Source organism: Rana temporaria, chromosome 1 (assembly GCF_905171775.1).
Source record: "Rana temporaria chromosome 1, aRanTem1.1, whole genome shotgun sequence".
NCBI classification, from domain to species: Eukaryota; Metazoa; Chordata; class Amphibia; order Anura; family Ranidae; genus Rana; species Rana temporaria.
The window spans coordinates 249,071,276-249,093,683 of record NC_053489.1 but is presented as its reverse complement, the minus strand read 5'-3'; the positions used below and the strand labels follow the sequence as shown (position 1 = coordinate 249,093,683).

Below are 22,408 nucleotides of genomic sequence, written 5' to 3'. Positions count from 1 at the left end.
CTGAACATATTTTTCTATTTTTGAAGTTTTTAAATTTAAAGCAGAGGTCTGCCAATTTATTATACTGCAGCTGCTGACTTTTAAAAGAAGGACACTTACCTGTCCAGTGTGCCCGCGATGTCAGCATCCAAAGCCGAGGTATCGGGTTACCTACTGTGCATGCGCGACTCACGCTGTGCGAATCGAATGGTCCTTACTGTCTTCTGGGACCTGTGTGCCTCCCAGAAGACACCGGAGGGGGGAGGGTGCCAAAAAGCGGAAGTTCCATTTCTGGGTGGAACTCCGCTTTAAATGTATACATCATATTGTTCTATGGATTCAATTACCCAGGTATGTCCTGTGAACAAGGCTTGTGCCGAAACACATCTGCATGTTCTTTTATACTTGGTCATATGAAATAAAGATACAAGACTGAGCCTCCAGAAATGCCGGCTCTTCAGTTTCTATCTCCGCATTTAAAGTGGTTCTTTAAAGGTTTTTTTTTTTCTTCCTTTATTAAAATAATAAACACGTCATACTTGCCTGCTCTGTGAAATGGTTTTCCACAGAGCAGCCCCGATCATTAGATCGACTTCAGTACAACCAGCCTGCCCATAGATTGAAATTCGGTTCCTGTTGAACTGTCAGAATTTCAAACTGTCGATAGCAGTGGCCATTAGGGGCTCACAGGTTGCGCTATATGTTTTCTGCTGCACCATTGGCATGGTTATATCTTCTTAGTCCTCTCCATAAAATTATCAGAAATTTGTGCTTAAAGTAGAACTATAGGCGACACTTTTTTTCATTTTGGATAGAGTAAGGGAGGGTTATAGACCCTGTCAGTTTATTTTTTACCATCCCTGTCCCATTGCAGAGATTTCCTTTCACATCCTGCCCCATAGCTAAACAGGAAGTGAGCGGAAATCTATGAAAATTAAGGAAATTCATTGCGCCCCCATGCCCTAAGAACTAGTGCCCCCACTAGAAAAATTCAGGGCAGGTCTTAAACAGAAAGGGGTGTGGCCTTGACAGGAAGGGGTGTGGGTCATATTTAAATTAGGAGGCGCACAAGTTTAGTCAGGCCTAGGGCAGCACAAAACCTAAATAAACTACTGGGTTATAGAATAGTTGTGTGGAAAAGCATTTTGTCAGAACATACAATATCATTATGGTTATTATTATTATTGGTATTACAAGTATGACTTCTATCCATAGTACTGCTCTCTAGTAGTATACCAAATATGTTGACAACTTTCTTGCTGCCTCTCCTTAATTTTGACATACTTTGTGTTAAAGTATAACTAAAAAAGACAAAGCTTTATTTTTTATTTGTTTATGACATAGTGGAGAGGGATTAGAAAACCCGTCAAGTTTTTATTGTGGTCTTTACCCCTGTTAGGGAAATCCCCCATCTCTATTTGTTCCATTTACTGGCATCACCAAAAGTGAAAGTATATCAAACTTTCCAATTTTTTTTTTATACTTACCAGAAATGGTTGTTACTAGGCAGATCACCCCAATCTGCCACTTCCCCGTCTGCTGTGGTCTTTCTTCTCCTCCTCGCGCTGCCTCCTGGGAAATGGGGAGCGGTGTCTTCTGGGACCTTGTGTGTGTCCCAGGAGACATCCGCCCATTCACATGCGCAGTAGGGAACTGGGAAGTGAAGCTGCAACGCTTCACTCCAGATTCCCTCACCGAGGATGGCAGCGGGGCAGCCGAGACCCGAGCGATTGCTCGGCTTCGGCTGCCGACATCGCGGGTACCCTGGACAGGTAAGTATTCTTATTAAAAATCAGCACCTACAGCGTTTGTGGCTGCTGACTTCCGACGATCCGACGGACGTGTTTTAATCGAACAATCCGACCGTCTGTATGCTCCATCGGACAATTGTTGTTGGTTTTTCAAAGGACAAATGTTCGCTGTGCATGCTCTCAAATTTTTCGACAACAAATGTCCGATGGAGGATAATCCGATCGTGTGTACACAAGTCCATCGGACTAAAATCCAAAAGTACAAACACACATGCTCAGAACCAATGCTAAAACATCAGACAACAGTAGCAGAAGTTGCCCAAAGGGTGGCGGTAAAGAGCTGAAAAACCACGTGATTTGGTGAATGTTGGCTGAAAAAGTTCTGACGTGTGTATGCATACCAAGTTCACGGCCAACGCCCCTTCGGACAAAAATTCACGGAAAAGTCTGATGGAAGTCCGATCGTGTGTATGAGGCTTTAGATCGTGGATGACTGTAGATTTAGAGATTTTAGTGTTAGCCCGCATTCACACCTAGGCGTTTTTACGCCGGTAGCGCTACGCCGCTGCCGCCAGAGGGCTGAAAACAGATGTCCCTCTATGGAGATGGTTCACATCTCCACGCCGAACGCCGGACGCCTGTCGCCTGCCGCGTGAAAAAAGGTCCCGGACCTTTTTTTCAGGCGTCTTCGAGCGTTCGGCTAGGAGATGGGAATCATCTCCATAGAGGTGGTCATCTTGGGGCACATCTAGGCGGCCGCTATTTTTACCGCGATTTGCCGTCGCGATTTCGTCCGCCTAGATGTGAATGCAGCCTTAGGGTGGACTTCTACTTTAAGAGTAATGACTATTTTCAGAGTTGACATTGCAAGGTGCTTCAGAGAGAGTTATTCAGGAGAGGTACATCACAATTTTTCTATGGGGCCCCATAATTCGTAGTAATGCCCCTGCCTTTAGTGATACATTAATGACCATACGGGTGTATTCAATTTGTGTATTTTATATCTGCCTGGAGTTCAGCAGTAAAACTGAAAAATAATGTTCAAGCAATTCTAATGACCTCTGCTAACCTGGAAAATATCCAGTTTTTCTATACAGCAGGCCTTAATTCATTCAGTGTTCCCCATACCATATGGCTGCTCTACCCTGAGGGTTACACATTCTTGGAGGTTCCAATTGTAATTCTGGAGAATTATGGGCCACCCACATAGATCTGGAAAACAATACGAAAACCGATACGGTTGTAACTATAGACACTTCTGTTATGTGTCAGTCACACCTCAAGACAGTTGTAACCTGTAAACAACCTGAATATTTTCGTTTTTCTCTGATCTTCCATACTTTCACTATTGTAACGCCTAGCAGGCTAAAAGAACGACTAAAGCCATTTATACAAAGAACAAGATGTGCTCAGAAAATATCTTTAAGCAGAGGCATAACTAATGGGGCCCCATAGCCAACATTTTGATGGGGTCCTCCCTATGGTCATTGATCGTAAAGTATTTTAATCAAGGACAAACACTGACAAGCAGAGAGTAATGCCATGTACACATGATAATTTTTCGGGAAAAAAAACGTTGTTTTAAAAAAATGTCATTTAAAACGATCGTGTGTGGGCTTCACATCATTTTTCGGGTTCTGAAAAACGACAACATTTTTTTTTTCGAACATGCTGCATTTTTTAACAACGTTTTAAACAATGTCGTTTTTCGGGTTGTAAAAAATGATCGTGTGTGGGCTAAAACGACGTTAAAAACCCGCGCATGCTCAGAAGCAAGTTATGAGACGGGAGCGCTCGTTCTGGTAAAACTACCGTTCATAATGGAGTAAGCACATTCATCACGCTGTAACAGACAGAAAAGCGCGAATCGTCTTTTACTAACACGGAATCAGCTAAAGCAGCCCCAAGGGTGGCGTTATCCGCATGGAACTTCCCCTTTATAGTGCCATCGTACGTCACCGCGCTTTGCTAGAGCATTTTTTTAAAACGATGGTGTGTGGGCAACGTCGTTTTAATGATGAAGTTGGAAAAACTTCATTTTTTCTACATGCCGAAAAACGAATTTTTTTTTCATGACGAAAAATGGATCGTGTGTACGCGGCATTAGGGTTTATGACAGAAGAGACCACACACAGCTCCCGGTTCTCGCTCTGTAACGAGCGATCGCGGGTGCCTGGTGGTGATCGCGACCGTTGGGTGCGGGAGTCAGGAGCGAGCGGCCGCTTCGAGAGCCGACGTAGAGCTACGGGCTCTCGCGCAGGAGAGCCGGCGGCTGGTTGGCATCTAGTTAAAGTGGATGAAAAACCCAAATTTTTTAATTTTTTTGCTGTCACAATGTAGAGTATAAGATTTCCTATCATCTGTGCCCAGTCTTGCCACACAGAGTTAATCCAGCTATGAGCAATCCTCTTTTATTGTTCAGTGAAATAAAACGGACTTGCAGAGAAAAACCTTAGTCCGTTCTGCCCCCTTGCTGTGAGTGACAGGTTATTTACTTATCTCATGCACTAGCCTGGAGACAGGAATTGTTTTTTAAATTCGCACCCCCACTCCTTTTCTCAAGTCATGTGCTTACTTTTCTGGATTTTGCCTGGATGTTAGTGATCATAGCAGAATTCAGTGTAAGGAATACACAGGAAAAATGCATGTTGACATGGGGAGTGTAGAAGTGGGCGGGTAGTCCGACATCACGACTCCACCCATCGAGCTCAAGATAACAGACCCACCCACAGAATCTGCAGTTTTTCAGTTCTTATAACAGACAGAAGGGAGACATTTGACAGGTAAGGATACATGCAGGAGGCATCTATATCCTTATAGATCAGCACTGTGGCAGTAGTTTAGAAAGGATGAGAGTGGGTTTACATCCACTTTAAGGGAAGGGCGTTAAAAACACAGCCAAACCTCTGTTTTTACCAATCCCCACCACAAATGTAAAGGAGTCCTTCAACAGTGGAGTTTTCTTTTTCTTTGCAGGACTACAAACAGCTAATTATTATTGGTTTTATTTTTGCTTTAATACAAAGCTGCGCAGATACTTCTACACAAGATAGAATGTTCTTTTATTACAGAGACAGAGTATATGCGCAACATGACATACAATAGTAACCATGGACAATGCAGGTCCTGCATTGTACACAAAGGACATGGGAGTGCTGGCCCAAAGTGCAGCAAAGTAGAGGAAAGGACTGGGCTGTGGTGTAGTAGGGCAAGTATTATTCCCTAGAACACAAGCTGTACGTTCTTCATCAGCTTGGGTTGGTGGGAAGAGGTGACATATTACATTTCTTTCTAAAGAACAGCCTGGAGTTCCGCCTTAAGCACTTTCCTGCTCCGGTCTGGGAGATCTCATTATAGATCTGTACAGGAGCACTGCCAATAACTTTAACAAGTGTTTAAAAGACTTCAGCCGGCATTTTGCCAGCTCTGGGAAACTACTAATCTCTGCAGGCAATACCTAAATGTATAGTGTATACCAGTCGAAGCATGCTAAATGCCTGCTGAACATGAGCCTTTTCAGGATTGTGTATACAAACCAAGATTTACATGATTGTACCTTAGTGGTACAGAAGGCGTTATATTTCCAAAAAACTGGTTTAATATGGTAGACTACACAGATCTGTCTGTCTTGCTTACTGTAGTACTAGGATAAACCATGTGGCATGCTTGAGGTTGAAACTAACAGTTGTCTACTGATAACTAGGCTCTCATTGGGATTCTTGATTGGAGTTTTAAACATCAATTTGTCTAGGCACTCTCCATATATTTTATAACACTGATAAGAACAGAGGAGTTAAAGGGTCACTAAAGGAATTTTTTTTTTTTGCTGAAATTACTGTTTATTGGGTATAAAGACATAAAAGTTAACTGATTCCTTTTAACAATGATTAAAAATTGAATTTAATCTATCATATAATGTGCCTCTAGTTTCACTTTCGATTTTAAAAGGTACATACATGAAGTTCAGGGTGAGAGGTGAGTCGGGAAGACTCACAGAACAAAAACAAACAAATCCAGGGCAGTGTTTTGTTTTTAAAATGAATCTGATTGGTTCTGAGGAGTTTTAGACACACAGTAATGACAGCTTAGACCACCGTGAAAATCTCCCAGCACCATGGTTATAAGGAAACAGGCAACCAGGAAGTGTGGAGATCACAGCAGAATTACAGCTACTTCAAAGCAAAAACGAACAATGAGGACATGAAACCAGGACTGCAGTAAGGTAAAGGAAGCTATTTAGCTAAAAAAAAAAAAAATTCCTTTAGTGACCCTTTAAAGTGGACATTCCCTATCCAAGAGATTGGTGCATGCAGCTCTGCATATTGATACCAAATTATTATAGTTTCTATAGTGAAAAGAAATGGCATTTGGCCGTTACATGCATTTAACTTCTTTATCCTTTCTGGTCTCTAGAGCAGTGGTCTCTCATCTGTGGGCTGGATGTGACCCTTTGCTAGCCCTTATCTGGCCCTTGGGGCACTATTCCTCCTCCCACAAACACCAATGATGGGCACTATTCCTCCTCTCACTGACACCAATGGGGCACTATTCCTCCTCCCACTGACACAAACGATGGGCACTATTCCTCCTCTCACTGACACCAATGGGGCACTATTCCTCCTCTCACTGACACCAACAATGGGGCACTATGCCTTCTTCTACTGACCACAGGAACAGTGTCATTTATTTACTCCCACAACCACCAAGCCTAAGGCATGGTTTATTACTACTGAATGTGGGACATTTCCCCCCACGAATCACAATCTGGCCACCCTAAAGACAGTACACTGGCCATTTGTTAAGAAAGTTTGGAGACCCCTGTTCTAGAGGAACTGAGGATGTAGCCAGTGCCTTCCATATGCATACCTCCTAACTGTCCCTGATTTTGAGGGACTGTCCCTGATTTGGAGCAATGTCCCTCTGTCCCTCATTCTCCTCATTTGTCCCTCATTTTGGTCTGATCTATATAGATGTATATAAAATGCACTTTTTATCTATCAAAAAGTGTTTTCCAGTGCTAAACCTTTCATCCGATTTCCAAATTGCTGCATTTGTAAATTCCAAAAGCCAATATAAAGAAATAGTAGTGATAAAAAAAAGCACTTGTGGGTTTAACCAATCTTATTTTTTTGTACAATTCTCCTTTAAGGGGGTGTGGCAAGGGGTGTGTCCTATGCCTGCATACTTTTGCTGATAGGTGTCCCTCATTCCCATCTCAGAAAGTTGGGAGATATGCATATGTATCCTGGAAAGGCTACCTCACCCAGTGCCTTCCTGGGGAAATATCATGATGACAGCATTGTGTGATCTTGTGAAAATTCTGATAAACTGAGCGTTTTTCTTTCTCAAATCTAGTGTCACATGGGGGGGGGGGGGAGAGAGATGGAATAGTAGGCCAGTAAGGGGAGATAGAATCCTCTGCCCTTTCTTAAAATGGAATAGCTTTAATAAAAATAAAAAAATGGGAAAATGTAAAACTAAAGCTTGCAAGGAAGGGTATATATGTACTTTCGCAGTTTTATTTTAAACAACCTTTTGCATGACGACTTTCTTTGTGACAGTACAGCCAAGGCCCGCTTTAAAGCCAACTTGCTCTAAAGATAGAGATCATTAGCGAGAATATCATCCATGCAAACACAGACACTGGCCCTGTAGATTGTGCAGTTATTGACCCATTAATTGTTGTAAATGATACTAATGATGACTAGCACCACTAGCTTTTGGGTGTGCTGAAAATGTTTATTCCTGTTTATCTCTATGGAGATGTATAGAAACCATTGAATCCCAGAAATGCTCCCAGATCGTAATAGTCATATTCCTTGACATACACAAGATAATGAATGTGTTTGTTGGGCGGGTAGAGGAACGTTCAGATATCTCATCTGCTCTGATCAGATCCTTCTGGTTATGGCCAGGTTGGGGATTTCTATACATACTCTCTTCTGTAATGTTCTAGCTTTTTCTCTGTTGGTGAACAACTATCCAATCCTCGTTCATAATAGTGTTAGGATAAAATCTTTTCTTCAATGATATTGGTTTTTTTTTGGGGGGCATACCCGACAAGAGAATACAGTAAAACCTTGGTTTGAGGGCGTTTTGCAAGACCAGCAATTTTTTTTTTTTAGAAATTGTGACTTGATATACAAGCAATGTCTTGATATAAGAGTAGCGTCATGTCACAACCGAGTATCAAAGAGAAGAGAGGCACCTCTAAGTGTAGCAATATGGTTACATTTAATGAAGGTACAACATTTAGAAACTCACATGATTGATGATTAAAAGAGGCACATCTAAGTAAGCAGGCATCCGGGGTAAAGCTGTCCACATAGACTATCCTTTGCACCACCATTGAGCGGTTCAAGCCTCGCTTTCAGATCGCTCTACTGCAGGATAGTCTTCCCGGTCATGATTGCAGACTGACAGCGGTGAGGAGGATGGTCTATGTAGATCGCTTTACCCTGGATCCCTGCATACTTAGATGTGCCTCTTTTAACCATCACCCATGTAAGTTGATAAATGTTGTACCTTCATTAAATGTAACCATATTGCTACACTTAGGCCCCGTACACACGAACGGATCTGTCCGCTGGGATTTATCCGCAGATCAGTTCAGGCAGATAGATCCGGTCGTGTGTAGGGCCTAGCGGACATTTTCAAGCGGACATTTGTCCAGCCGACGGTTTTCCAGCGGATAAAAATTTCTTAGCATGCTAAGAAATCTATCCGCTGGAAACCTGTCCTTCGGACTTATCCTGTCGTCTGTACAGACTCACCGGATAAGTCCGTCCGATCCCCATCCCTCGCATGCGTCGAAATGATTCGACACATGATTGGAAGTATTTACCTTCCAGGGTCGCACACGTCGCCGCGTCATCGTCGCGGCGACGGCGCGGCCACGTCACCGCTGTTCGCGGGAAATTTGGTCTGATGGTGTGTACAGCCATCAGACCAAAATCCGCCAGCGGACATGTCCGATGAAAACGGTCCGGCGAACCGTTTTCATCGGATATCCACCCGTGTGTACAGGGCCTTAGAGGCGCCTCTCCTCTTTTATACCCTGTAGATCCTGCTGGATTTTGCTTCTAATCCCTTTTGGGAGGCTGCCATTTGTGGACATTTTATGGTTACACAACTTATCACATTGCTATAATCTTTTTATAGGAAAGTGTAAAAATGTGCAGCGCTAATAGTAAACAATATGTTTAAAAATATCAAAAAAAGTCAAACAACATAAAAATGAATAAATAGTGTGAATCAATTACACTGAAACAGGTGTGTCTCAGTCACAGGTGAAAGAACATCAGAGAAGTCTAAAGACTTCAGAACCATGAAAAACACACCCCCCAGATTAAGTGGAGTGATGAATTAAGTGCAACTGTATAAATAATACTGATCACACATGAAATAAAAGTGTCTCTAAATCGCTAATATGCGATCTCCAAAGTGCAAAGGTGCAGACAAAGAGGGAGGACATCCATCATGGTATAACATGGGTGAAAGCATCAGATACAAAGTTAGTGATCCCACCACCATAAAGTAAGGGTCGGTACTCTTACCGTAATTGGTGGACTCACACACTGGTCAGTGGCAAGTCAGAATCGCAAAACGGCAAGAGTATCAGGATCTTGTTTTCTTCAGATGCAAATCAGAGTGAGGTTCCCGATGGCTGTCGGATCAGACACGCACCCTGCGTGAGAGATTAAAAAAGGATCCCACTTTCAACAACCGTCCCCTTCACGTGGAGATGGTAAATGGATACCTCAGATGAACAAAAATGAAAAGAAAAAAAAGAAGCCTCCACATGGCATAGATCAACAATGACCAAAGAATTGAATGATAAAAAAAAAAAAAAAAAAAAAAAAGGATAAAATACAGACATCTGGTAAATGAATGTAGCATAAGTGATCACAAAAATGGTTGTAGGCGCAGTAAATAGCAACAGATGTAAAGCACCCTATGCATTTCGTCCCATAGGACTTCTACAGGGGTGTGTGCTAACCTGTGGCTACTGCGCTTTTTTTTTTATCATTAAATTCTTTGGTCATTTTTGATCTATGCCATGTGGAGGCTTCCTTTTTTTCTCCCCGTGAAGGGGATGGTTGTTGAAAGTGGCATCCTTTCTAATCTCTCACGCAGGGTGCGTGTCTGATCCGACAGCCATCAGGAACCTCACCGGTCATCTATTCTGATTAGCATCTGAAGAAAAGAAGAACCTGTTACTCTTGCCGTTTTGCGATTCTGACTTGCCACTGACCAGTGTGTGAGTCCACCAATTACGGTAAGAGTACCGACCCTTACTTCACTACATTTGTATCTGATGCTTTCACCCATGTTATACCATGATGGATGTCCTCCCTCTTCGTCTGCACCTTTGCACTTTGGAGATCGCATATTAGCGATTTAAAGACACTTTTATTTTATGGGACTTTTATTTCATGTGTGATTAGTATTATTTATACATTTGCACTTTATTCATCACTCCACTTAGGCCCCTTTCAGACGTGCGGACCGTATGTCCGTTTTTTCATCCATCCGTTTGCGGATGAAAAAGGGGACATACATTGGTCCCTATGCGATTGCGGATGTCAGCGGATGAACATCCGCTGACACCCGTAATCACCCGCCTCCGCAAACATCCGATTTTGCGGACGGAAGAAAACCCTATTTTTTCTTTCGTCTGCGGATCGGATAAACATGGACACACGGTCCGTGTTCATCCGTTCCCCCCATAGGGGAGAGCGGAGAAAAGACAGGGCGGTCCCTGCACAGTGTGCGGGGACCGCCCTGTCAGCCGCCGGCTCAGCGGGGATATACGGAGCGATCCCCGCAGAGCTTACGGACACACGGAGGCGGATCACCCAGTGCAGAGACCGCCCTGTCTCTCCTCCGCTCTCCCCTATGGGGAATCGGATGAATACGGACCTTTGCGGATGCATCATCCGCTAACGTCTGCAATCCCATAGGGATACATTACAAGTACATAAACGGACTTGTAATAAACGGACCGTTTGTCCGTATGTGTGAAAGGGCCCTTAATCTGGGGGGGTGTGTTTTTCATGGTTCTGAAGTCTTTAGACTTCTGATATTCTTTCACCTGAGACACACCTGTTTCAGTGTAATTGATTCACACTATTTATTCATTTGTATGTTGTTTGAAATTTTTTGATATTTTCAAACATATTGTTTACTATTAGCGCTGCACATTTTTACACTTTTTTTTCTTCACACAATTTTCTATTTGTTTGTGCCGGCTGCTTCACATACCAGATAGCGCGGTAATATCTTTTTATACACCAATCTTTTTATATGGACTATAGCCTGAAGGATTTATGAATAAATGGTTGTGGAACGAATTATTTGAGTTAACCATTATTTCTTATGGGAAAATTTTGCTTTGGATTACGAGCATGCTTCAGGAACAAATTATGCTCGCAACCCAAGGTTTTGCTGTACTTGTATAAAAAGCTGTAATGTGGTATAGCGTCAAAGGTACACCTATGTGCTTTAGGGAGATGAATAATGAAGCAGGGATTAAAAAAAGTAGAACATTTGCTGGTAATCTCATACATACCTACATCTATCTGAACGTCTTTAGTTGTCTCTAAAGCATCTGCATACATAGCAAATTCTGCAAATCTATTTACCCCATAGAGATCAGTGTTCTAACACAGAAAAGTGTGTTGCAATTAACAACCAATCAGAATACAGCTGTCGTTTCTTTCGTTACCTTGTTTTTTTTACCATCGGCATAGGAATAGGGGAAGATTACAGAAATATCTTTATGAAAGCATTTTTTCTTTCCCTGGGTTTTCAAACTATAGGAACGATTCACTCAAATTGGAGAGTGTAAAATCTGGTGCATGGTAGCAGAAAATCAGCTTCTAACTTCAGCTTGTTCAAATAAGCTTTGGCAAAAAGACCTGGATGATTGATTTCTATTCAGAGCTGCACCAGATTTTGTGCTCTCCAGTTTTAGTAAATCAACACCTACGTTACGACAATGTTTAACTTCCTAAAAATCACCATTATTTCATGTTCGAAATTGGAAACAAATTTAGGTCTAAAATAACTGACACACTGTACACACACACACACACACACACACCATGATCTCCTAATAATATAAAAACAATACTTTGAGGTTGATTTGCTAAAACTGGAGGGTGCAAATTGTAGTGCATAGAAACCAATCGGCTTCCAGTTTTTTTGTCAAAGCTTAATTGATCAAGGTGAAGTTAGAAGCTGATTGGCTACCATGCACAGCTGTACCTGATTTGGCACTCTCCACTTTTAGTATATCAACTCTTTAACCCTGGTTCATACTGGTGCGTTTTGACATGCGATTTAAAATGTCAATTTGCATGTCAAATCGGCGGTATTTGCCGGCAATAGCACCGTCCTAATCGGTGCGACGCCACATCTGCGGCTCTGCACTAATTTCAAAACGCCACATCTGCGGCTCTGCACTAATTTCAAAACGTAGTTCCTGTACTACTTTTTGCGATTTCGGCCCGCGATTCACATTGACATCTGTGCAGTTTCTGCACAGATGTCTCGGTAATGGCAGCCGCAATCAGCTGAACTCGCAGGGCTTCACTCCCGCAGCCCAGTGTGAACCTGGGCTCAATGTTACATTAATATAGTTATAAAACCACACACACACACACAAGAAAGCTAAAAACCTGCTACCGTAGTGTTATTTTTACGAAACTTATACTCATTATAAAAGCCAATCAGGTTGTGTAAAAAAAAAAAAAAAAAAAAAAAAAAAAAAAAAAGAAGAAGGGGAAGGAAGCATGTAAAATGAAAGCCAACTACTTAACCAGTCATCGGTTTTTGTATAAATACAAGGTTTTAACTTTCTAGCGATATCCCTGAAGTCCAGTACACAGTCAAAGTGCAACCTATTTACTATTTTAATGCAGATTCCTTACAGGAAGTAAAGCTGCGGCAATAGTGCGAAAGCAAAGCTCATTGATTGTATACATTTGCGTCACTGTTTTCCCCATTATATACCCTATGCATGTAACCTTTTGCATTCCATTCAAACAAGTTTTTACAGTGTTGGTTTGTCTCATTTCAACTCAAATTTAAATAATAATAATAAAAAAACAAAACACACATTTATGTATGTATGTATGTATGTATATATATATATATATATATACATACATACACACACACAAGATACAGTAGTAAGATAGGCACTCTTCCAGATAATATCATTAATACAAATGGCACATAAAAGAGGATTATAAATATTGTAATAAGTCCGCTAATATCAGAAATGACCCTGCTAATAAATAAATACAAAGCGGCATTGCCATTTTATGCGAAAGCCATTTAAATGGCATGGGAAAGCTGAATATATCAAAGCCATCCCATACAGTTTTGCTGTTGAACTACAAATTCCAACAAGCCCTGAAAGCTTTTAGCATGCAGTGAGCTGTAGCTCTATACCAGGAAGAGCACCGAATGCTGTAATTCACAGAGATACTTTAGGTATCATTACTGAACAATTCACACCAAAATGTATTGCTACAAATAATACTGTGCTAATTTGTAAGCTCTCAGAAGCCACTCTATCAGAGTAGGACCCAGTGATGCTAATAAGCCTCTGGGAATATGACAGTTTAGTTTTGCTGACAGGCAGAGAACATGGAGTTAAACGTTCCAGTAGTGTGCTGTCGCTAATGACTGTTCTGGTATCAGTACATCAGGATTCCTGCTTCCCCACATAACACTATGATATCCATCATTCCCTGTCTAAAGATTTCCAGCTACACATCTATTTTCAGAAAAAAAATCAGAGCGCACCACAATCCCAGCTTGCTTAATAATTATCTTACCTCACTGTCGAGACACATGCCAACATCTGCTCAGATCACAGTCTTTAACAGCACTTCCACTTACTCGCTAATCTTGCTTGTCTGTCAAGTGGAAGCCAACTTAACTTTCCAGAATAATAGTCTAGACCAGACTAAAAACCTAGATTGACAGATTCCGGCATGCACTATTGGCCATGGCCATCTGGGACTTGCAGTTCACCCTGTATGGGAGAGCCGCCCACTGCCGATTTACACTGATCTCCATTTATCTTATTATTTCAGTTCTTAAAAGCCACACATCTCCGCAAACACAGCAGCAATCGCTCAGCATCATTACAGCATATCTTTTCCAAATACCTTGTTATGTAGAATGACTTGCTAGCACCTGTCCGGTTAGCATTGGCCTTTCCCCACTCTGTCCAGACAGATAGCCGTAGTCAGTTTCATGCATTCCCTTCTACTCTCTTCTGAGATTGCCTTCAGGTTGCTTCTAGACTGAATGTTCAAAGCTTAGAGTCCCACCCCAAACCTTATCCCTCCTTCTCCCTTTCCTTTCTCTTATTTCTCTGGATATGTACTGTGGTATTCTTTTCAGTACGTCTCACCTCAATATTGGTGTATCCCTGTCAGTCCTATCCCCCCCACCCTTCCCTTCCATAGCTAATTAGTTGTCATTAGCAGAGTTTATTAGTATTTTCCATCTTTGTTTCTTGTTGTCTGATGTCTGACCCACCCTGCGGTTTCCTGTGTATCCCTTAACTCTTCCTGCTCCTCTTCGGCTTGTGGATTTTTAAAGAACAAACCTTAATTTCAGTTGTAACCCCCTGTAATCACAGCCCAGCTGAAGAACCTCCATCGAGTATCGAAGTCCAATCTATTTCTGTACTGACGGACGCCTTCTTCCTGTCTCACATCACAATCTATTCCAGCGCTGAATGATACCTCCATCCTGCCAAGCACTTTGCTCTGCTAGTCCACTTTTGCCTGCTTTCAAAAAAAAGTCCCTCTTGTGCCCTAATTGTATTTTCGTTGTACAGTTATTTCCTCCTCTTGCTATAATGTTATCAGCTTTTCATCACAAATTCCCATAACGAATTCTATTTGTTCCTAATTTACTAACCTCATTGCAAGGACAAAGCCAGCTTCTCTGGTATCAGTTCTAGTTATGTCTGCGGGTGGGAACTGGCAAACTAAGAGACAGAGATGCAAATAATAATTAGATTGTTTTGTGTCCACACAGTACCGTGTCAGCTGGTGAGCCGCTGGCACAAGCATTGGGACATTGTATAAAAAGTGCCCAGCAATGTTTGTCATCAAATGCCATTAGCAATACATGGATCTGTTTCATGCCAGCTAAGCAACACAATTGTGTTGTCAGCAGCGGTAGCGGCAGGAAACGGTTAAAAAGACACTTGTGGGACGCAATGCAGTTAAGTCTGCTAGGTCATGTGCTTGCAAGTAATTAAGGTGTGATATTGTGCAGATTCCTCAAAAGGAATCCATAATTATCTCCATATCTGGGGCATTTGATTTAATTTTAATTAGATGCCATGAAAAGAGAAGACAGAGGCAAAAGAGGAACCACAGAGGTTTAGAGGAAAGGCGGATAAACCCAGGACAGGTAAGTGGTGGATGACACATAGGTATAATATATCAGCAGAGCAGGTAAGAAATTGGAAGTGACAGCCAGGTGGGAAGGAGGCTAGACAGAAAAGATAGGGACAAGTATGAGCATTAGATGGGCATGGAATGAAACAGGGATGCATTTGAGCATGAGATGGACATGGAACAAAAGACCAGGGACATGTAACAAAAGGACTGGGACATGTATGCGCATGCGATGGACATAGAATTCAAGAATAGGGACATGTATGAGATGGACATGGAACAAAAGGACAGGGGCGTGTATGAGCATGAGGTGAATAAGGATGAGCTCTGGCGTGTTCGCATAGAACACGTGCAGAGCCCGCCAGGAAGTGTGCACGGCGCTGTGCTAATCACAGCCAGGGAGACATTGTCCCGATGCTCGGCTGCGGGGATCGTGAAATGTCTCCCTGGCTGTTATTAGCGCAGCGCCGTGCACACTTCCTGGCGGGCTCTGCACGTGTTCTATGCGAACACGCCAGAGCTCATCCTTAGAGGTGAACATAGAACGCAAGAATAGGGACATGTACGAAATCAACATGGAACAAAGGGACTAGGACATTTTATGAGCAAGAGATGGATATAGGAACAGAAAAATAGGGACATGTATGAGATCGACATGGAACAAAACAACAGGGATATGTATTATCCATGACATTGCACAAAGGGACTGTGACATGCATGAGATGGACATGGAACAAAAGGAGAGGGACCTGTATTAGAATGAGGTTACATGGAACAAAACAACATGCATGAGATGGACAAAGATGTGTATGAGCAGGTAATGGACATAGAACAACAGGACAAAACATGTATGAAAAGGCATGGACCAAAAGCACTAGGACATATATGAACATGGAACAATAGGGGAAGGAATATGTATGAAATGGAGAGGGATATGTTTGAGAATGAGATGATCATGTGTAGCACCCTTTTGGTGTAGAGCAGGCTGCTAGGTTACATTTATTTTGGATCCCATCTAATCAGTGCAGCAGGGGTTGATTATTTAGGTCTGCTCAGTTTTTCACATGCTGTTGCTCTGTTATTTCCCCTTACAGTATTCAATAATTATTGCTGAAGTACTGGGCATGCATCCTAAATATTTATGGAGCTCTAACCAAATCCCTTGAGAGATTGGCCAGTAAGTGCCTGAAGAGTAAGGATGAGCTCTGGCGTGTTCGCATGGTACACGTGCAGAGCCCGCCAGGAAGTGTGCATGGCGCTGCGCTAATCACAGCCAGGGAGACATTGTCCCGATGCTCGGCTGCAGGGATCGTGAAATGTCTCCCTGGCTGTGATTAGCGCAGCGCCGTGCACACTTCCTGGCGGGCTCTGCACGTAGAGTTGCCACCTCATCCCTTTAAAACCGAACACATATGAATTACACAGGTTCTGAGGCTAATTTAATGCAGGAAAGGCACCAGAGTCTAATTACCACCTTAATTAGCCAAAGAACCTGTGTAATTAATATGTGTTCGGTTTTAAAGGGATGAGGTGGCAACCCTATCTGCACGTGTACTATGCGAACACGCCAGAGCTCATCCTTACTGAAGAGGCCACAAATATTCTGAGGCCTGGGCAGCAGTGTTCCTGCGTCCAATTCTGCTGGAGGAGACCCCTTTGCAGGGGTTCTGCCCCTGGGAAGCCATCTAGCTCCCAGCTAGGCTTAGCTGATGGGCCTATTCGCAAGGTTAAGTGGAAGTAAACCCTCCTACCGTTTTCAGCTGCCATCTTGGCCTCTATTTAATCTTCAACTGCCATGATACTGAACATGTGATCAGTTATGACACTAGTCATTGGATGGTTTGACAGTTTGGTTGAGAGCATAGTCAATGTGACAGTTAGCATTTCTGGCATGCTGGGAATTAGGGTTGCCACCTCATCCCTTTAAAAAGGAACACATCTGAATTACACAGGTTCTGTGGCTGATTAAGGTGGTAATTAAACTCACTTGGTGCCTTATCTGCATTAAATTAGCCTCAGAATCTGTGTAATTCAGATGTGTTCCTTTTTAAAGGGATGAGGTGGCAACCCTACTGGGAATGTACCTTTTTTTTTTTTTTAAATGAATAAATCAATGGGTTTACTTCTGCTTTGAGTTGAGGCTGGAGAAGCACACTGGAGAGGGACAAGAGGAAGTTGATGGGAAAGAGTCCAACAGTCTTATGGTGGTGTGAGTCTACATCTCCTTCATTAGAAAGAGCATGGTAACTGATGATCCTTTGGCTGTGTGAGTAGATGAACCTCAATGCTAAAGAATAGTGACGGTCTGTATAGCTTTTAAATCTGGAAGTACAGATCATCAATGGCATAAGAGATCCTGAGGGGCATTCAGTTTATTTAATGCAGCCAGCAGTTTGTGCAGTGTAGCCAGAAATTGAGGAGTCCTCAAGTTGTTCAGTTTCGTAGTTCAATCAGAGTATCCCATGATCCTATCCCTATCCAAGTTCATCATTTAGATTCAAAGGAAAAATAAACCCCTAGATTGTTTTTTGGAGCCAGTGGAAGAGTGCTGAAAATGCGATGTGCCTGGCTGTGTGCACTCTAAGGGGGAAATAGGACCAAATTTGCCAGTGGCTCCTTTTGGGATGCGCTACACGTGGATCATAAGGACTGAGAAATATATGAGCAGGAGATGAACATAGAACAAAGGAACACATATGACTATGAGAGAGACATGGAACAAAACAGGGACCTGTACGAGCATGAGATGGACGGGGACATGTATGAGCATGTGTAATGGACATGGAAGAACAGGACAGAGACATGTACTGTATGTGCAGGTGTGATAGAAATGGAAGAACAGGACAGGAGCATGTATGTGCAGGTGTGATGGACATGGAAGAACAGGACAGAGACATATACTGTATGTGCAGGTGTGATATAAATGGAAGAACAGGACCATGTATGTGCAGGTGTGATGGACATGGAAGAACAGGACAGAGACATATACTGTATGTGCAGGTGTGATATAAATGGAAGAACAGGACCATGTATGAGCAGGTGTGATGGACATGGAAGAACAGGACAGGAGCATGTATGTGCAGGTGTGATGGACATTAAAGAACAGGACAGGGACATGTACTGTACATACAGGTGTGATAGAAATGGAAGAACAGGACAGGAGCATGTATGTGCAGGTGTGATGGACATGGAAGAACAGGACAGGAGCATGTATGAGCAGGTGTGATGGACATGGAAGAACAGGACAGGAGTATGTATGTGCAGGTGTGATGGACATGGAAGAACAGGACAGGGACATGTACTGTATGTGCAGGTGTGATAGAAATGGAAGAACAGGACAGGAGCATGTATGAGCAGGTGTGATGGACATGGAAGAACAGGACAGGGACATGTACTGTATGTGCAGGTGTGATAGAAATGGAAGAACAGGACAGGAGCATGTATGAGCAGGTGTGATGGACATGGAAGAACAGGACATGGACATGTACTGTATGTGCAGGTGTGATAGAAATGGAAGAACATGACAGGAGCATGTATGTGCAGGTGTGATGCACATGGAAGAACAGGACAGGAGCATGTATGAGCAGGTGTGATGGACATGGAAGAACAGGACAGGGACATGTACTGTATGTGCAGGTGTGATAGAAATGGAAGAACATGACAGGAGCATGTATGTGCAGGTGTGATGGACATGGAAGAACAGGACAGGAGCATGTATGCAGGTGTGATGGACATGGAAGAACAGGACAGGAGCATGTATGTGCAGGTGTGATGGACATGGAAGAACAGGACAGGAGCATGTATGAGCAGGTGTGATGGACATGGAAGAACAGGACAGGAGCATGTATGTGCAGGTGTGATGGACATGGAAGAACAGGACAGGAGCATGTATAAGCAGTAGATGGACATTGAACAAAAGGCTACAGAAATGTCTGAGCAGGAAATGGAACCCCCCAAAAAGGGACAGGTATGAGCTTGGGATGGACAGGGATATGTATGCGCTTGAGATGCAAAGGCGTATGTATGAGCAGGTGGTGGACATGGAACAACAGGACAGGGACATGTATGACCAGGATACTTCCATAGACCAAAAGGACTGGGACACGTAGCATGGGAAAGATGAACATGGAAAAAAGAACAGGGACATGTATGAGCAGGAGATGGCCATGGGACAAAAGGACAGGGACACATATGAGCATCAGATGGACGTGGGGAAAAAAACAATAGCGACATGCATGAGCATAAAACGGACATTGAACAAGCAGGGGCATGTATCAGCATAAGATGCACAAGCAAACAGAGGTGTGAGAGTGGATGATTAGAGACAGTTGTGGCAGCACGCCACTAGATGCAGCCAATTTATCCGTGCTGATTTTTAATTACCAGATTCATTTGGAAACCAGCCCAAAGGAAGATGACAAACCATCACCCTCTCTATCTTTTCTCTTCCATTCACTCCTGTGTGTCCCGCGCCTGTCTTATCTCTGCTTGCCTGTCCAGTTTTCAGTGAACTTGTCTATTCTCCATAGAACTGGTTTCATCCATGTGTGTCTGTCTGCTACTGTCCCCCCTCCCCAACTTATTCCCTGACCGTCCATCTTGTCTGAAGCCTTAAGTTCAAGTTTAGTTCTATTATTTTTTTTATGTCTCCTTCACTTCCTCATGCATTCTGATTTGTATTACCTGCCATTGAGTTGGGTGGTTCTCCAGTCAGCCCCTCTTGTTTCAGGTTAGCAGATGACAAAAAAAGCTCCGCTCTTACCTGCGTAAAGGAAGAAGGGGGCACAGCGAGGGGACACAAAGCGGCCTGCGTTCGACAACTTTACGTGAGGGTGTCAGAAACATCATCTGCCCCACACCTGACAGCCACAGGCCTTTGGAATGAGGTAAAACCAGTCGCTGCTTTAAAGAAGGCAGAATATAGCAGCCTGGCTGCTATCTATTTTTAACCCTTTGTAAGACAGAAGGCATTCTTGGAAAGGTCAGCTGTTGTAGTGAGGCAATAAGGAACTGTAGGTGTTGGGTTACCACAGATTAAAGTGACTTCATCAAAGAGGAGGCTAGGATCATTTAAAACCTCTGTACGCGCAGTTAACTCCTTACAGTCTGTTACCTGAACCAGGAAAACGACAAAGTACACTGCTGTGTTGTCCTGGGGGGGGCGTTTTTTTTTTTGACCGGTTAACCATTTATTAACTCCAGGCATAATCGCAGTGCTTGTGAGTTAAAGGGAACTGTCTGGAGTTATTTAGGCAGTGTAATTTAATTATGGTTAGAGGGTAGTTGTCACAAAACGGGAGCTGCCAGACTTGTGGGATGCATACCAGTTCTGGGCCAGCTACATCGCTTACAGAGAAGCGGAATAGGTCAGACTTTACTGCCTCGGAGCTAGTATGCTGTAAGGGGACGCAGAATGGCAGCCCTCGTCTGAGGCTTCTCACACAGGTGTCTTCCAGTGTGACAGGTTCCTGAAAAGAATTCATGCGTGATGGAACCAACCACCTTTTGCTTCAGGCGTTGGCACAAAGTCACAAAGCATTCAGTACTATTATCAGAAATGGCACCCAGGATGTAAAAAATATATATATATTTTTCCTTTTCTAGATTTTGCATGGAATAACATTTAATTTTTTTATATGTCCATGATCTGTAATACACAAGAAATAATAGCAGCATTTGAGTCTCAATAGACAGGATTGAAAAACATGATGGTTGGTTATGAAAGGTCCATAGCAATTAGTGTTCTTGTTTCATTTTTCTATTGCATGTGTGAGAATGAAAGCGAAACCCTAATTGCTTGATACAATTTGACATTTCCAATTTATTTTTTGCTCCTTTTTATTATGAGTCCGTTTTTATGCATGCATAGCATCTGTAATAGAATATAAATGTGTGTGTATACACTATATTGTCAAAAGTATTCAGACGCCTGCCTTTACATGAACTTTAATGACATCCCAGTCTTATAACTCGTACGCACGATCAGATAATGGTACGACTTATCGTTCGCATTTTGTTGCATAATACTAATATCGAATTCAACAGTGCATTTAGCGCTCTACGAAATGCACCAGTTTTTTTTATCGTGCGACTGGAAAACCTTCCTGTTTGCGTAGATACGTATAGGAAATTATGTCAAATACGTGTGACCCCTGTGTCTGCCAGGCCTTTTGGCTATTTCTGTTTGTATTGTTCTCCCATCTCTTTCCGGGTTATTTTCGTGTTTCCGATCATGCATGGTATTTGGCTATCGATTTTTAGCAGACGCATACTGTACTGATTAAATGATTGTCATTCGCTGGGCTATCGTCTGAGCAAAGTTTTCGTGTTTGTCCCTTAGATATTTGTTTGACGGACTGTCAGGATTGGCTGTCGAGAGCTGTGTACGAACGATCAGACTATTGTGCAGTCAATCCGAAACCGATTTTTCTATTATCTGATCGTGCGTACGAGGCATTGGTCTGTAGGGTTCAATATTGAGTTGGCCCACCCTTTGCAGCTATAACAGCTTCAACTCTTCTGGGAAGGCTGTCCACAATGTTTAGGAGTGTGTATATGCGAATGTTTATCCATTCTTCCAGAAGCGCATTTGTGAGGTCAGGCACTGATGTGGATAAGAAGGCCCAAAGTGTTCTATCGAGTTGAGGGCAGGCCAGTCAAGTTCCTCCATTTCAAACAAGCTTATCCATGTCTTTATGGACCTTGCTTTGCGCATTGGTGCGCAGTCATGTTGAAACAGGAAGGGGCCATCCCCATGAAATTGTCCAAAATGTCTTGGTATGCCGATGCCTTAAAAGCCAAGACCAACCCCTGAAAAAACAACCCCATGCCATAATCCCCCCCACCACCCTATTAGTTTGGACCAGTGCACAAAGCAAGGTCTATAAAGACATTGATGAGAAAGCTTGGGGTGGAGGAACTTGACTGGCCTGCACCTCAACTCGATAGAACACCTTTGGGATGGATTCAAGCGGAGACTGCGAGCCAGACCTTCTCATCCACATCAGTGCTTGACCTCACAAATACGCTTCTGGAAAAATGGAGAGTTGAAGCTGTTATAGCTGCAAAGGGTGGGCCAACTCAATATTGAACTCTACGGACTAAGACTAAAATTTGTGTAAAGACAGGCGTCCCAATATTTTTGGAAATATTATGTGTGTGTGTGTATGTGTAAAATCTCCCTCTCCCTCTCGTTCTCCTTCAGAGAAAGCAGCTTTCTATGGGGGCACTCATTGAAGAGGA

The 22,408-nt window shown here is 42.8% G+C and overlaps 1 protein-coding gene across 4 annotated transcripts in view; it reads right to left on the bottom strand.

Moving 5' to 3' along the window:
- Positions 1-20,023, bottom strand: part of ADCY4 (adenylate cyclase 4) — a 135,667-nt gene extending 115,644 nt beyond the window's left edge. Inside the window, exon 1 of one of the 4 annotated variants that reach the window (XM_040353350.1) lies at positions 19,929-20,023. The gene's annotated coding sequence lies outside the window, so the exon portion shown is untranslated. Of the gene's footprint in view, positions 1-13,915; positions 14,097-14,361; positions 14,444-14,678; positions 14,701-19,928 lie in introns of those variants that run through there. The other 3 variants (XM_040353370.1, XM_040353360.1, XM_040353335.1) reach the window with 3 other exon arrangements.
- Between the last annotated feature and the right edge of the window lie 2,385 nt (positions 20,024-22,408).